Consider the following 12,380-nt stretch of genomic DNA (forward strand, 5'->3'; position numbering starts at 1 on the left):
CTTCCTCTGATAGACAACCGATGGAGAGCTTTCATTACAGATGTAATATGATCGGACTTGCCAGTGCGGGTGATAAATCGCACAGACGACTTCTGTATAACATGCAGGAAGCTGGCAAGTCATAGAGGACACCATTACAGTAATCTAACTTTGATGTCAGCAACATGTTGTTGTTTAGCCTAAAGAGGCAGGTCTTTGCAATGTCCTTGATATGCTCCTTTCGAGTCATCGCGTTGTCCAGATCACATTCTAGAATACGGACAGTTAGTAAGAGCAACAGGTTCCTGGCTGCCCCTCAGAGGGGGTAGCTCGGACCGATCGAGACTGCGTCGCGGACCTGCGATGACGACAACTTTGGTCTTGTCATAGTCGAGTTTCACTTTGTTGGCCGACATCCATCTGGACCTTCAGCAGAGATGAGTTTCCTTTGGTGAAGGTACTGTACAACTAACAGTCATCAGCATACAGATGCCTGTTGACGCCATGCTTTTGAGCAATGTCACCAAGAGGCAAAAGGTACATGGTAAAGAGTTCGGGGCCCAAAACAGATCCCTGCGGTACTCAAGTCTTTCAGTTCTGATTTGATACCCTCGATAACCACTCCTAAGGATCTCCCCTCAAGGTATGACCTGATCCAGTTAAGGCAGGTGCCTGCGATTCCAAGACGGCTTTCCAGACGGCCAAGGAGAAGCTCGCGATCGATAGCGTCGAACGCTGCTGATAAATCGAGTGAAACGAACAGAACTGCCCGATTCAAGTCACGCGTCCAGAGAACGTCATTATGAACGCGCACAAATGGCGTCTCTGTATGCTGATTGACAGTCATGTAATCTGTGATCTGTACTTTTTTGATCAGCTTTGACGTGTACAAGTTTGAGATTGGTCAGTAGTTTAGGAGATTAGGTTTCTTAGGTATCAAGATGGCTTCTTCAAAAACACCACAGGCATGACCTGTCCAAAGACATGTGGTTGGGTTAACATGAGGCAGCCTCGGGCTGAAGTGCCCTTGAGCAAGGCACCTAACCCCCAACTGCTCCCTGGACGCTGTAGCGCGCGTTCACTTCTTCATAGGTTGAATGCAGAGGATGAATTTTTCAGTGTGCACGTGACAAAGGCGGCTGCTTCTTCTTCTTCTGACAGATTCAAGAGAACGATCGACAATGTGAGTGATGGGTGTGAGGAGCGATGACACGCCTCCTTAAGTAGCCAAGTCGGAACTGGATCCAGGCTGCAGGGTTGAAACTTGGTGGTCAGACGGTTGCCAGTGGCGGCTAAAAACTGACCAGGGCCGCTAAAACTGGAGGTTTGATCGCCCCAAGGGTGACTACGATTTGAGAAAAAATTACAATAAAACTTAAATAAAATGTTGCTTCCTTGGAGTACGTTTTCTTTCCTCAAGTCTAAAGCCCTGTCCACACGGCAACGGATTCAGGTGAATCCGATACAATTGTTTATCGTTTCGGCCTGGCGTCCACACAGCACCGGCGTTTTGGGTGCCCCAAAACGCAATCTTTTGAGAACGGGTTCCAGAGTGAAAAAATCTGGCAATGGCGCTGTTGCGAAGTCGTCCGGATGAGTAGAACGGATTTGTTTACGATGACGTCACAACCACATGACTGTCAGTGCTTCACGCCGGGTAGAAGTGTAACGAACTCGATGCGAGTTGTCAACAAATCCTATAACTTGGTTCATGAAACGCGCTTACAAAATATTTTCACTGTGAATATTTATTGTGTAATGGTGCAAAGTGAGAGAGAGAGAGAGAATAGCTCTTAGGGCAGAGTCAATCCCGCCAGCAAAAATAGGGAAAAAAAAAGGAGCGATCTCACCTCTTCAGATGTTGGTTTAAGTCCTACAATACATTCCTCAAAAAGGGCGTAGAAAAACAAATTAATCCATCAACGTGTAGCATTCAATTTATTCCGGACCATTAAAGACGCCGCCTTCCGCGTAGAATCATACGTCATCCTCGCCGCCATATTGGATGGGTCAAAGCGGAGAATAAAGATGCCTCATTCATGTGCTGCGTTTAACTGTACCGACAGGTTTACCGTCCAAACGAGATCACATGGGATTACGATGACGTCACAACCACATGACTGTCAGTGCTTCACGCAGGGTAGAAGTGTAACGAACTCGATGCGAGTTGTCAACAAATCCTATAACTTGGTTCATGAAACGCGCTTACAAAATATTTTCACTGTGAATATTTATTGTGTAATGGTGCAAAGTGAGAGAGAGAGTGAGAGAGAGAGAGTGAGAATAGCCCTTAGGGCAGAGTCTTTAGTCCAAACACTGCGGAAGCAGTACCAAACCGTGCACCGCCCGTGCGCTTTCCAAAAACAAAAACAATCCTGCCAGCAAACATAGGGAAAAAAAAAGGAGCGATCTGACCTCTTCAGATGTTGGTTTAAGTCCGACAATACATTCCTCAAAAAGCAGGGTTCTCACCAGGATTTTTTTTTAGCGTAATGGGTTATGGCGAGGGAGCGTAGCGACCGAGCGGGGGGATGGTGCGGAGATTTTGAAAAATCATGCCCAAAATTGGCCATATTTGACGTTCCTGGAGGGGATAAATTGCATTTTTTATGTTGTATATCCTTGATGGAAAATTGTTACATCTTTGGATCTTGGCAATGTGTTACCTACTGTTGTATTTCACTGAACTACAAAGGGTGTTGTCAAAAGATATGTAAACTCAGACACAACCAAAGAGATAATGAATGTTTTATTGTATTAAGAAATTAAGAAATGCCTGAGCACATAAAAATAAAAAAAAAACAAATTGCATTTTCATTCAGGCATAACATACACCCAGCCCCCTTAATAAATAATTAATATATAATCTAAAACTATTAAATTTCTTGTTTAATAGAAAATTTACTATTCTAATTAAAATTATAAAATTTTATAATTCTTGTTTCCACAACGGGTCGATGCCCGATTTTCTCCTGTTTTGGTTCGCTGTCTTCTGTTAACACCACGGGAGTAACTTTGATTGTAACCACTGTTAATTCTCTGATTTAAAGCCACAAGGGCGATCACGTTTGGCACATTGGAGCTGAATCCCATGACTAAAATCATATCATTAACCTCATTCTCACCTGTGAATTTCCAGCCTCTGCTCGTCTTCCTCCATCTCCTCCTCTATCTCCAACAGCGGGCTCTCCCCCACTAGGCCTACCTCCATCCTCTGCCCGTTTATCTGCTACCTCCTTTCCTCTGCCTCCTATGTCCTTTCCTTCATCTCCTCCAACCTCTCTTGTGCCTGTCTCCTTATAGAAATATAACGATGGATGGCATGCAGGCAGATTACCAGTGTGTTAATGTTAGCCACAGTGGGATCCAGTAAATTAGCGCTAATCATCCGATACGTGCGCCCTGTCATATTGCTAAACCTGCTTACAAAGTAGACGTTTTCATTCATCAAAGGGCTTTGGGTTAAGTTTTCAAGCGTGATGGAAAACCTGTAGAAGTGGTGCACTTACATTTCTAACTGTGAAGAAAGAGCGAATGTCTCTTTTTTTGCGAGGGGGTCCGTCATCCATTGTCATTCACCGAAGTCCAGCTCAAGAGAAAGTTATCGCCAGGATCTCTCTCTCTCTCTCTCTCTCTCTCTCTCGGAACTGATTTCCAGGCATGGGTTTCCTAACAAACGTAGGCTGATTTTGACACCTTGAAAACTGCTCAAGTGCGCAGGAAAAAAAAAACTTTTGGCGATGGTGATGAACAACTGAAAACAACCGTTACGCTATATTAAAAATTTAGCGTAGCGGGGGGAAATTACCGTTGCGGTCTGAAATTTTAGCGTAGCGGGCCGCAACCATATAAAGCGCTGGCGAGAACCCTGAAAAGGGCGTAGAAGAACAAAGTAATCCATCAACGTGTAGCATTCAATTTATTCCGGACCATTAAAGAATTCTGGAGGATATCAGAATGTTGGTGTACCGGCTTCCATCTACCCCCGTTCATTCCTCTTTCTGCGTCTTTCGTTTTACGCTACTGATTAATAATCAAAACTTTATGTGGCTGATGCTACAGAAGAAGGGGTTTATGCGCATGCGTCTACTTCTTCTATTGTTCTGGTGTCTCCGATGGTACCGTCTTACAGCGCACGTAGTGGTGTGGCATGTGTATTGCATCGTTTTCACCAAGCGTTGCGTTGCCATATGAACCTGATATTTTACTGATCCGTTGCCCATGTGGACGCGATATTTAAAAAAAAAAATCTCGTTGCCGTTGTCGTGTGGATGTAGCCTAAGTTTGTGAATTCTAGTAAAATTTTAGTTCTAAAGTGCAAAATTCAAAGCTGTTAGCGAGTTTTCAGATCGCTCCACAACTTTCTCGAACTCTGACCTTTCCCACGATTCATTGCTGCATTATAGCGGGAACTGGCCTCGATTTTCCGCTCCACTGTGTTGACATTTGTAGCGAAAGGTTAACTGCTAGGTAATTAAGCTCAAAGATGGTTACGTGAGTCTGATTTTCTGACGTGCTCTGGGGATAATACGATCAAAGCGCCCCATCAGGCTGCCCTCGTAGAACGGAGAGACGACAAGAAGTTGTGCGACTTCAACGTTGACAATGAGCTACAAAAGCACGGGGGCGCACAATTACCTACACAGTAATAAAATTGTGTGTGTACAAGAGAGAGAGGGCGAGTTTGAGCCGAGCCAGAGCAAAAAAGGGAAATCCTGCAGTCATGCAGCAGCAGCTCTGATCTGCGAGGTCGGCTACGTCACGCACTGGATTATTGTACTGGTTTACGAATAATGCAAGTCGTTTTGGACAAAAGCGTCTGCCAAATACCAGAACCATCAGGACCGAGCTCGAGTCTAACAGAACTCTACCAGCCCACTGTACCGTGACGTCGCTCTTGTATCGGTCAGGGAAGCACAGGCTCACCATTTTAATGCAGTCAAACTTTGGAAACAATAAACACACCGTACTTAAATAATTCCTTGTCGACGTATTTGTCCGAGCGACTTCAACTTCTTAACTCCCCTGATCATTCCAGATATACTGGACGGTATTTGTTTACACTCGTACTTCAGCACCGATCGCTCCCGGATTCTCTCGGCTCCATGAACTTCGTTAGTCACTTTGAAGAAAAACTTCAGCTCAATGACTCAAGTCGTGTAACGTTTGAATAATGTACAATAAACAACAATTACACAAAATTAACGTTGGTTGATTGATTAATCCATTTCTGAGGGCATATGTTAAACACCGTGGGGTGGTGTTCAAGTAAAAATGGTTTTCAATTTTGTGTCGGACTAGAGGAAATTTAAGGGCCACTTTATTTTGGCCCGGAGCCACTAAGAATTCAGGGATACTGGCCCGACTGGTGACCAACCACTGAAGTTAAAGGTAGACTGGTGTCTTGGTGTGTGGGTGTGTACAAGTATTTAAAAAAAAAAAAAACCTTAAAACAAGTCCTGACCTCAACCCTATCAGAAATATGTGGAATGTGTTTGAGTCAGGTCTGTGCCAGAACACACACACACACACACACACACACACTTCACTGAACAGAAATCCAACCAGAACGCTGAAGCTTGATGGTGAACAAAAACATCTGGTGAAGGTGAAACCGACTAAGAGACATTTAACCAAATATTACTTGTGCTGTATGTATAATTCTGACCCTGTGCTGATTTCAGAAAACCCACAATTTTAAAATAAATAAAAACCCGTGCACTGAATTCTTGTCTTTTTTTAATTAATGATGTGTCATTCTGCCATGGGGGGGACAGCTCAAAGAAAGCCCCAAACTGACATGACGCTCAGGTCCGTGTGTGTGTGTGTAAACTTCTGACTGTAATTTATGGCTGTCGTCAAAAAAAAATGGTGTCATTCTGAGCTCTGGGTTCAAACAAAGAGAGTATAAACGATTGATAATTAAACCGCAAGCAGCGAGATCACAACCGTTACGGAACGGAACTCAACGAAGCTCACGTATCAGTGCATGTTTCGTCCTGAGTCACACCAGTCAGGTGTAGTGAGGTGACGGGTGTGTCCGACTGGGGTGACAATGTCATGTACGCGCTCTCGGGACTGCCTGCAATATACAGTCATATTTATATATTTAAAAAAAAAAAAAAGCTTCCCAAAGCATCAGACAGAATCAGAGCTCCTCCAGTGCTTCCTCTCGTTTGTGTCCCGCTGTGGCGCCGCAAAAACCGTACATCGGATTTCTCAACCCCATCCCTCTCGACTCGAGCTGTTGAACCTGCTGCTGGCGTAAACCCATTACACGGCTGCCTCTGCTCGTGGGCCGAGCACGTTCCTAACTTTATCATACTATTAAACGTGACAAACCAAACAGCGTTCCAGTTCCACCTGGCCCGTGTGCTATGTTTCTTCACAGCTGTTCTCCCTTTTACTACAATGTGATATATATACACCGACAGTCTATGGGAGTTTATAAAATTTTTTATATTCTCCAAAGAAAAAAAATCTTCCTGCAAAACACGTTTTTATCGCACCGCTCCTGTGAAGGACGGCCCCATGAGGACAGTTGAGGGTTATACCTGTTAAAACTCTTAATACTATAGTCAGGCTGTCTGTTGTTGCCCAAATGAGGATGGGTTCCCTTTTGAGTCTGGTTCCTCTCGAGGTTTCTTCCTCATGTCGTCAGAGGGAGTTTTTCCTTGCCACCGTCGCCACAGGCGTGCTCATTGGGGATAGATTAGGGATAATGTTTTAAGTCGTTCAAATTCTGTACAGCTGCTTTGCGACAATGTTTATTGTTAAAAGCGCTATACAAATAAACTTGATTTGATTTGATTTTTCTTGCTCTGTATACATACAAAGGCTTAGACTAAAACGTAGCTTCTCTTTAGGGATGTCCCGATCCGATCACGTGATCGGAAATCGGGCCCGATCACATGGTTTCAGACTCGATCGGAATCGGGCATTGCCTCCCGATCAGGGATCGGATATATATCTATATAATATATTCTCATTTTTAACACATCAGTAGCTATGCGTTGGCACAGAGTGAGACCAGACCTCTTGTCTCAACACAGCAACATCAACGTGTGCGACATGACATCACTTTGTAGCGGAGACGCTATTGGTTATTGGCTGCCTGTTGCCGGCAAAGTTGAACACGGAAGCAGTTCGAAGCGGAAAGCAAAGCATGAGATCTTTTTTTTTTTCGTTGGATGACAAAAGAAATGGGCTCAAACCTGAAAGGGTAGAAATGCTTGTTTTCATCAAGAAAAACGTTCATTTCCTTAATTGAAATTACTGTACACCACTGTGAGATGCGTTCTTAAAAGCAAATTACCGGCACTGTGGCACTTTATTTTTTTTATTTGTTTACATTCCTGCCAGGTATTTTAAGGTTATTTTTTTTAAATTTGTTATTTATTGTTGAAACTGCCTCACGTAAGTGCTCTGTTTGCTAACGGAGTTGTTGGATGTTAAAATAAGGTGTTAAATAAAAAATGAGGAACATCCTGGATCCGTTTCTTTCCTTGTCTTTATTTTTTATGGATTATAAGAAGTATCGGATCGGGACTCGGTATCGGCAGATACTCAAAATCAAATGATCGGTATCGGATCGGAGGGCAAAAAAACCTGATCGGGACATCCCTACTTCTCTTGTCATACAAAAGCCACCACTCGGGGAGGGTGAAGGTTTCAGGGTGATTTATCCTCCTGCGTCGTCGAATCTACGCTGTAGATGAAGCAATTTATACATCTCCTCTAGGAGGCGCTATGACATGAAACGCCAGAATTGACTTGAAACATTGTTTCACTGCAGACAAAATGCTGCTTTGAAAAATGTTCTGAGGAAAACGCCTCCTAGTGGGATGTAGTTCATTAATAAACGCCCACAAGCTTCACAGACGCTGTACGCTTTTCTGGCCACAAGCTACAGAATCTGACTGGTTCTCAAGCAGAACACTCTCTCAAATGGAAAAGCATGCGAGCGATCGATGAGAACGTCACGCTCTCAAAGGCATAACGTTGAGCTTTAAACCAGATCCACACGCGACTGATCGACGCTCGCGTCTTGTCCGTAGACATCCTACACATTTTTGCGCACGTTCCTGCTCCGCCACACCCATTTCAACCTCATGAGGAAATCCGAAGAAACCGGTACGTTCAATCAGCTGTATTAAAGCAGGAAAATAAATAAAGACAGAAAAGAAAAATCACTAAACTGAGCAGATTCCAGAAACCAGATTGGGAAACAGAGCTGCGTCAGCAAACAATTTTGGTTGATGATAAACAGAAAGGTTTCTTAAATCCCTTAAAAAAAGCGTGTAAACATTTCTGGGAGAAGATAACTCCAGAGAAGTTTCTGGAAAAGGGCTCATGAGATCCCCTGAGGAATCAGGAAGACACCAGTTTGGGACGACTTCTCCTCTCCTCTCTTCTCCCAGCATATCATATATCATATATATCATATGAGAGAAAAAAAGAAACAAGAAAACAAATCAACCACTATTGTGAAATTAAAAAAAAAAGCTCATTTTGTTCTCTTCTTCACTCATCCAGCTAGTGTTAATTAACATTAACCTTCCATACTGGTCTTTTTTTTTTTTTTCTCCCCTAACCCGCATTCCGACAAATCCCGCCTCCAACGCTCAAATGATTGGCTCACGTCCAAGTCTGTTAAGCAGACTGAGCGTGAAAATGAATTATCAGCCAATCCCAGAGCAGGAGGCAGGATAGCACGAGCCAATCACAACTCATGAGGCGGGACTTGTCTAAATACGATTGGGTTAAGAAAAAAAAAAAAGAAATACACCAGCGTCCCGGTAGCTAACTGCAGTGACAGCTATTCGGGATTATTTTAATCTCAGCTCCGTGGAGCAAACAGACAACTCTTCTACTTAATAGATTATCGTTAAATAAAGCGTTTGGCTAAATAAATTGTCGACTTAGTAAATTAGCCAAAATTTCTGAACACACCTTAGCAGGCTAATGTTAGCTTTAGATGACAAACGAGGGGAAAAAATGTTAACAACCGTTTTATTATTTATTTCTTGTTTAGTTCGGACAAATAAAAATGAGCCGTTCATCTGTCATGTCGATGAAGCTAAAAGGAAGCTCCGAACCTCTGAGCTAATCTACGAAATGTTCGGCTCTCTCGTTTAGGCCTCATGTCAAGCCGCGGTGACGCGTGAGTGCAGCAGCCGGGCAGAGGTGAGGGTTAGGCGCGGAGCAGACGAGCCGTCACCCGCTCAGCAGCTCCACTGACAACCGATAACGAGCTGAGCATTTTTGGGATCAGATTGTTTCGAATATTCACAGCTGGACACGCAGTGTTTCTCTACTCTATAAAAACAAGACGTAAAAGGAAACTCTTTACACACACGCACATATATACATAGATATACACAGCGAGCGAGCGGCCATTCCGGGGCTGAACAAAAGGAGCGTTTTAAAGCCCTGCTCCGCACACAGCGCCGTGTCGCCCGCCAGCGTCACCGAGAACAGCGTCCCCGGGACATTTTTAACGTTCGACACGTTTCGTAAATCGACAGCGAACCGCGTTCTGTGGATATAAAAGTGTTTTTTTTTCTTTACCTTCAGAAGTGTCGCTCCGCTTCCTCCTCCTTCCCTAACACCGCCGCTGCAGCGCAAGCCGGCCCCGCCCCTCCTGCTGTCCCGGCCCCGCCCATCCTCCCTGCCGGCGCGATGGCGTCACACGCATGCCATGTTTCATCCCAAAACCTCGCGAGATATTGTAAAGTAAGGCGCATAGAGACGTGACATTATCGCGAGATTTCCTCTTACACGCATTTACCCCATCTGAAGCAGTGAACACACACCTTGCTCAATCCTTCAGCCACTAGAGAGAGAGAGAAAATTCACTCAGCTCCCCTGGGCCTCGAACCAGAGACCCTTTGCACTCAAGTCTGCTTCACTAACCTTCAGGCCGTGGCCTCTATGAGATGAGCTTGAGATACTGACATGAGTAAAAATCAGATTAGTACTATTTGAAATGAAAGTTAATAAATAATATACAGTCACTAAGGGTGGTATTGAGGTATTTCACCTGACGTCACAGGGTCACGTGACGCCCCGGTGTCCGCCATTTTGGACGGCAAGCTAGCTAATGTCAACAACAGTAGCTGGTTTGTTACTGTAGCAATGTTTACGTTCAGTCATTTGGATGACTGTTAAAACCTTTCAGTCTCAAGTTTTTCCTTTACTGGATTTACTAGTTTACTGAGCCAGCGAGCCCCGGAGCGCTAGCTAGCCGGCCAGCGAGCCCCGGAGCGCTAGCTAGCTAGCTAGCGCCAGCCAGCCAGCCCCGGAGCACACTCAGTAAACTACCATAAAATACCAAATAATAGCCGAGTTCCAATTAACGGCCGGGTGTACGCGTGTGTTGTGACAAATAAAGGCCGGGTCCGAATACTCGCCGGGGTCTTAAAAAAAAAAAAAAAAGCGTCCGAACGTTCTATCTAGAATCTTGAGGCCCAGCACTTTTCTGGTTTTCTGGTGTTTAAACGATTTTGCATTGCATAGTTTTCTACCGAAACAATATGAATGAATGAATGAATGAATGAATGAATGAAATTATTTCTATAATACTGTTTACAACATTTTGTTACGTGATAATAAACATGCCATTTCAATGTTATAATCTTGGTCTACCGTAATATTTCTTGAGGAATGCAACTCCGTAACTTTTGACAGATGTCTTAGCCACCCCTTGGGATATACCCAACGAAAGCCAGCGTGTGTGGTGACATTGAGGACTGCAGGTTTCCAAGGTTGGACTGCTGCTTCTGTTAAACGACCTAAATTGCCGAATGCATGCGTCAAAGCACACACTGAGTTTTATTAAAGACCTTATACCATTTCACTTGCCCTTACCCATTCGGATCTGGAAGACGCTTTACAAAAAAGGTGAGAGCGTTCTAACATGCATTTCAGTCTGCTCGCGGCCAATCTAATCCAAGGGGCCTTTTCAACAAGTAATCTGTCGTGCAAGTTGGGCAGAAGCACGCGTCAGGCAGGCAACATGTAGGCCTACAAGTCAGTAACCTATTCAACTAACTTTCATCCGAACTTTAAGTTTTCTACGGGGTCGAGCCACCGTACCAACTCACTCGGGGAATAGGCTCATATCCGCCAAATAGGGAGACGTCTTGGAGAGAAACGTGATGCAAGATGACAGTATGTAGCCACTGCAGGTCACTTATTTTTCAGCATAAGAAAAAACCCTTTGGTTTGACACTTCGCACCCTAATTATGTTGCTTCAACGTCGCGCCCTCCATGCAATTTCAGATTGACAGACATCGCGAAGCGCAAAGGGTGGAGGCTGCATGGGTGAGGGTGATAGCAAGTGACCATAACTTTGCAGAGTAATTAAATCACAGTGCTGCGCACAGACAATGGTGTGGTTTCTTGATTATTTTGTAAAGCATGCGCTTAACTAGTCATTAACAGGAAAAGGTGTGTGATTTATCCTTTATCCACCCCGACTGTGCCATGCGAAGATGCATTCTGCGTCTTCAAAATTCCCCGAAGTCGGCACCGTGCTATCTGTAATCTAACTCTAAACAAACTAAGTTATACTGGTTAAAAGTAGGCCTATCTGAGAATGATTTTTTCCCTGTTTTGAGGTAGATTTTGGGGAAGGTGTTTGTGAAGAAGGAATTAATCGCCTGTTCCAAATAGCCGCCTAGTCGCGCCGGGTCTCTTACGTGATTGAGACAAATAATCGCCCGGGCTATTATTTGGTATTTTACGGGAGTAAATACAGTAAAGGAAAAACTTATAACGGGCCATGTCTCAACAGACTAAGAAGTTATTTCAATGACATTTAATAACATTTTGTTTATCCTGAGGACCGAAAGTAAATGAAAATGTGAACAAACCTTAGCTGTCAGTGAACAATCCTGGTGGAAGCAGGTAAATGTCATTCTCTAAGCCTGCTAACCTCAATTTTTGCAAATACCTCTCCCTCTGCTCGCCCTGTAAATGCCCTATGTCGCTGGATAGTGAAGGTGTTTTCTGCATCTCGCTCCTTTTTCTTTTATGTTTTTCGTTTGTCGCCTTCCTCGCATTCAAACTGATTCGAGCCGTGCCGTCCAAAATGGCAGCATCACATGACTTGGGCACGTGAGTGAAATACCTCAATAGTGGCTAGCGCTGTTGCCTCATAGCAAGAAGGTCCGGGTTCGAGCCCCGTGGCCGACAAGGGCCTTTCTGTGCGGAGTTTGCATGGGGGTGCTCCGGTTTCCCCCAGAGACATGCAGGTTAGGTTAACTGGCGACTCTAAATTGACCGTAGGTGTGAATGTGAGTGTGAATGGTTGTCCGTGTGTCATCCCTGTGATGACCTGGCGACTTGTCCAGGGTTCAGCTGGGTGGGACAGGATAAAGCGGCTAGAGATGATGAG

The 12,380-nt window shown here is 44.3% G+C and overlaps 1 protein-coding gene across 1 annotated transcript in view; it reads right to left on the reverse strand.

The window, feature by feature from the left end:
- shoc2 (SHOC2 leucine rich repeat scaffold protein) overlaps positions 1 to 9,635 on the reverse strand; it is a 49,281-nt gene extending 39,646 nt beyond the window's left edge. The window contains exon 1 of the mRNA XM_060911658.1: positions 9,550 to 9,635. The gene's annotated coding sequence lies outside the window, so the exon portion shown is untranslated. The remainder of the gene's footprint in view (positions 1 to 9,549) is intronic.
- Between the last annotated feature and the right edge of the window lie 2,745 nt (positions 9,636 to 12,380).

This window comes from Neoarius graeffei, chromosome 27 (genome assembly GCF_027579695.1).
Source record: "Neoarius graeffei isolate fNeoGra1 chromosome 27, fNeoGra1.pri, whole genome shotgun sequence".
NCBI classification, from domain to species: domain Eukaryota; kingdom Metazoa; phylum Chordata; class Actinopteri; order Siluriformes; family Ariidae; genus Neoarius; species Neoarius graeffei.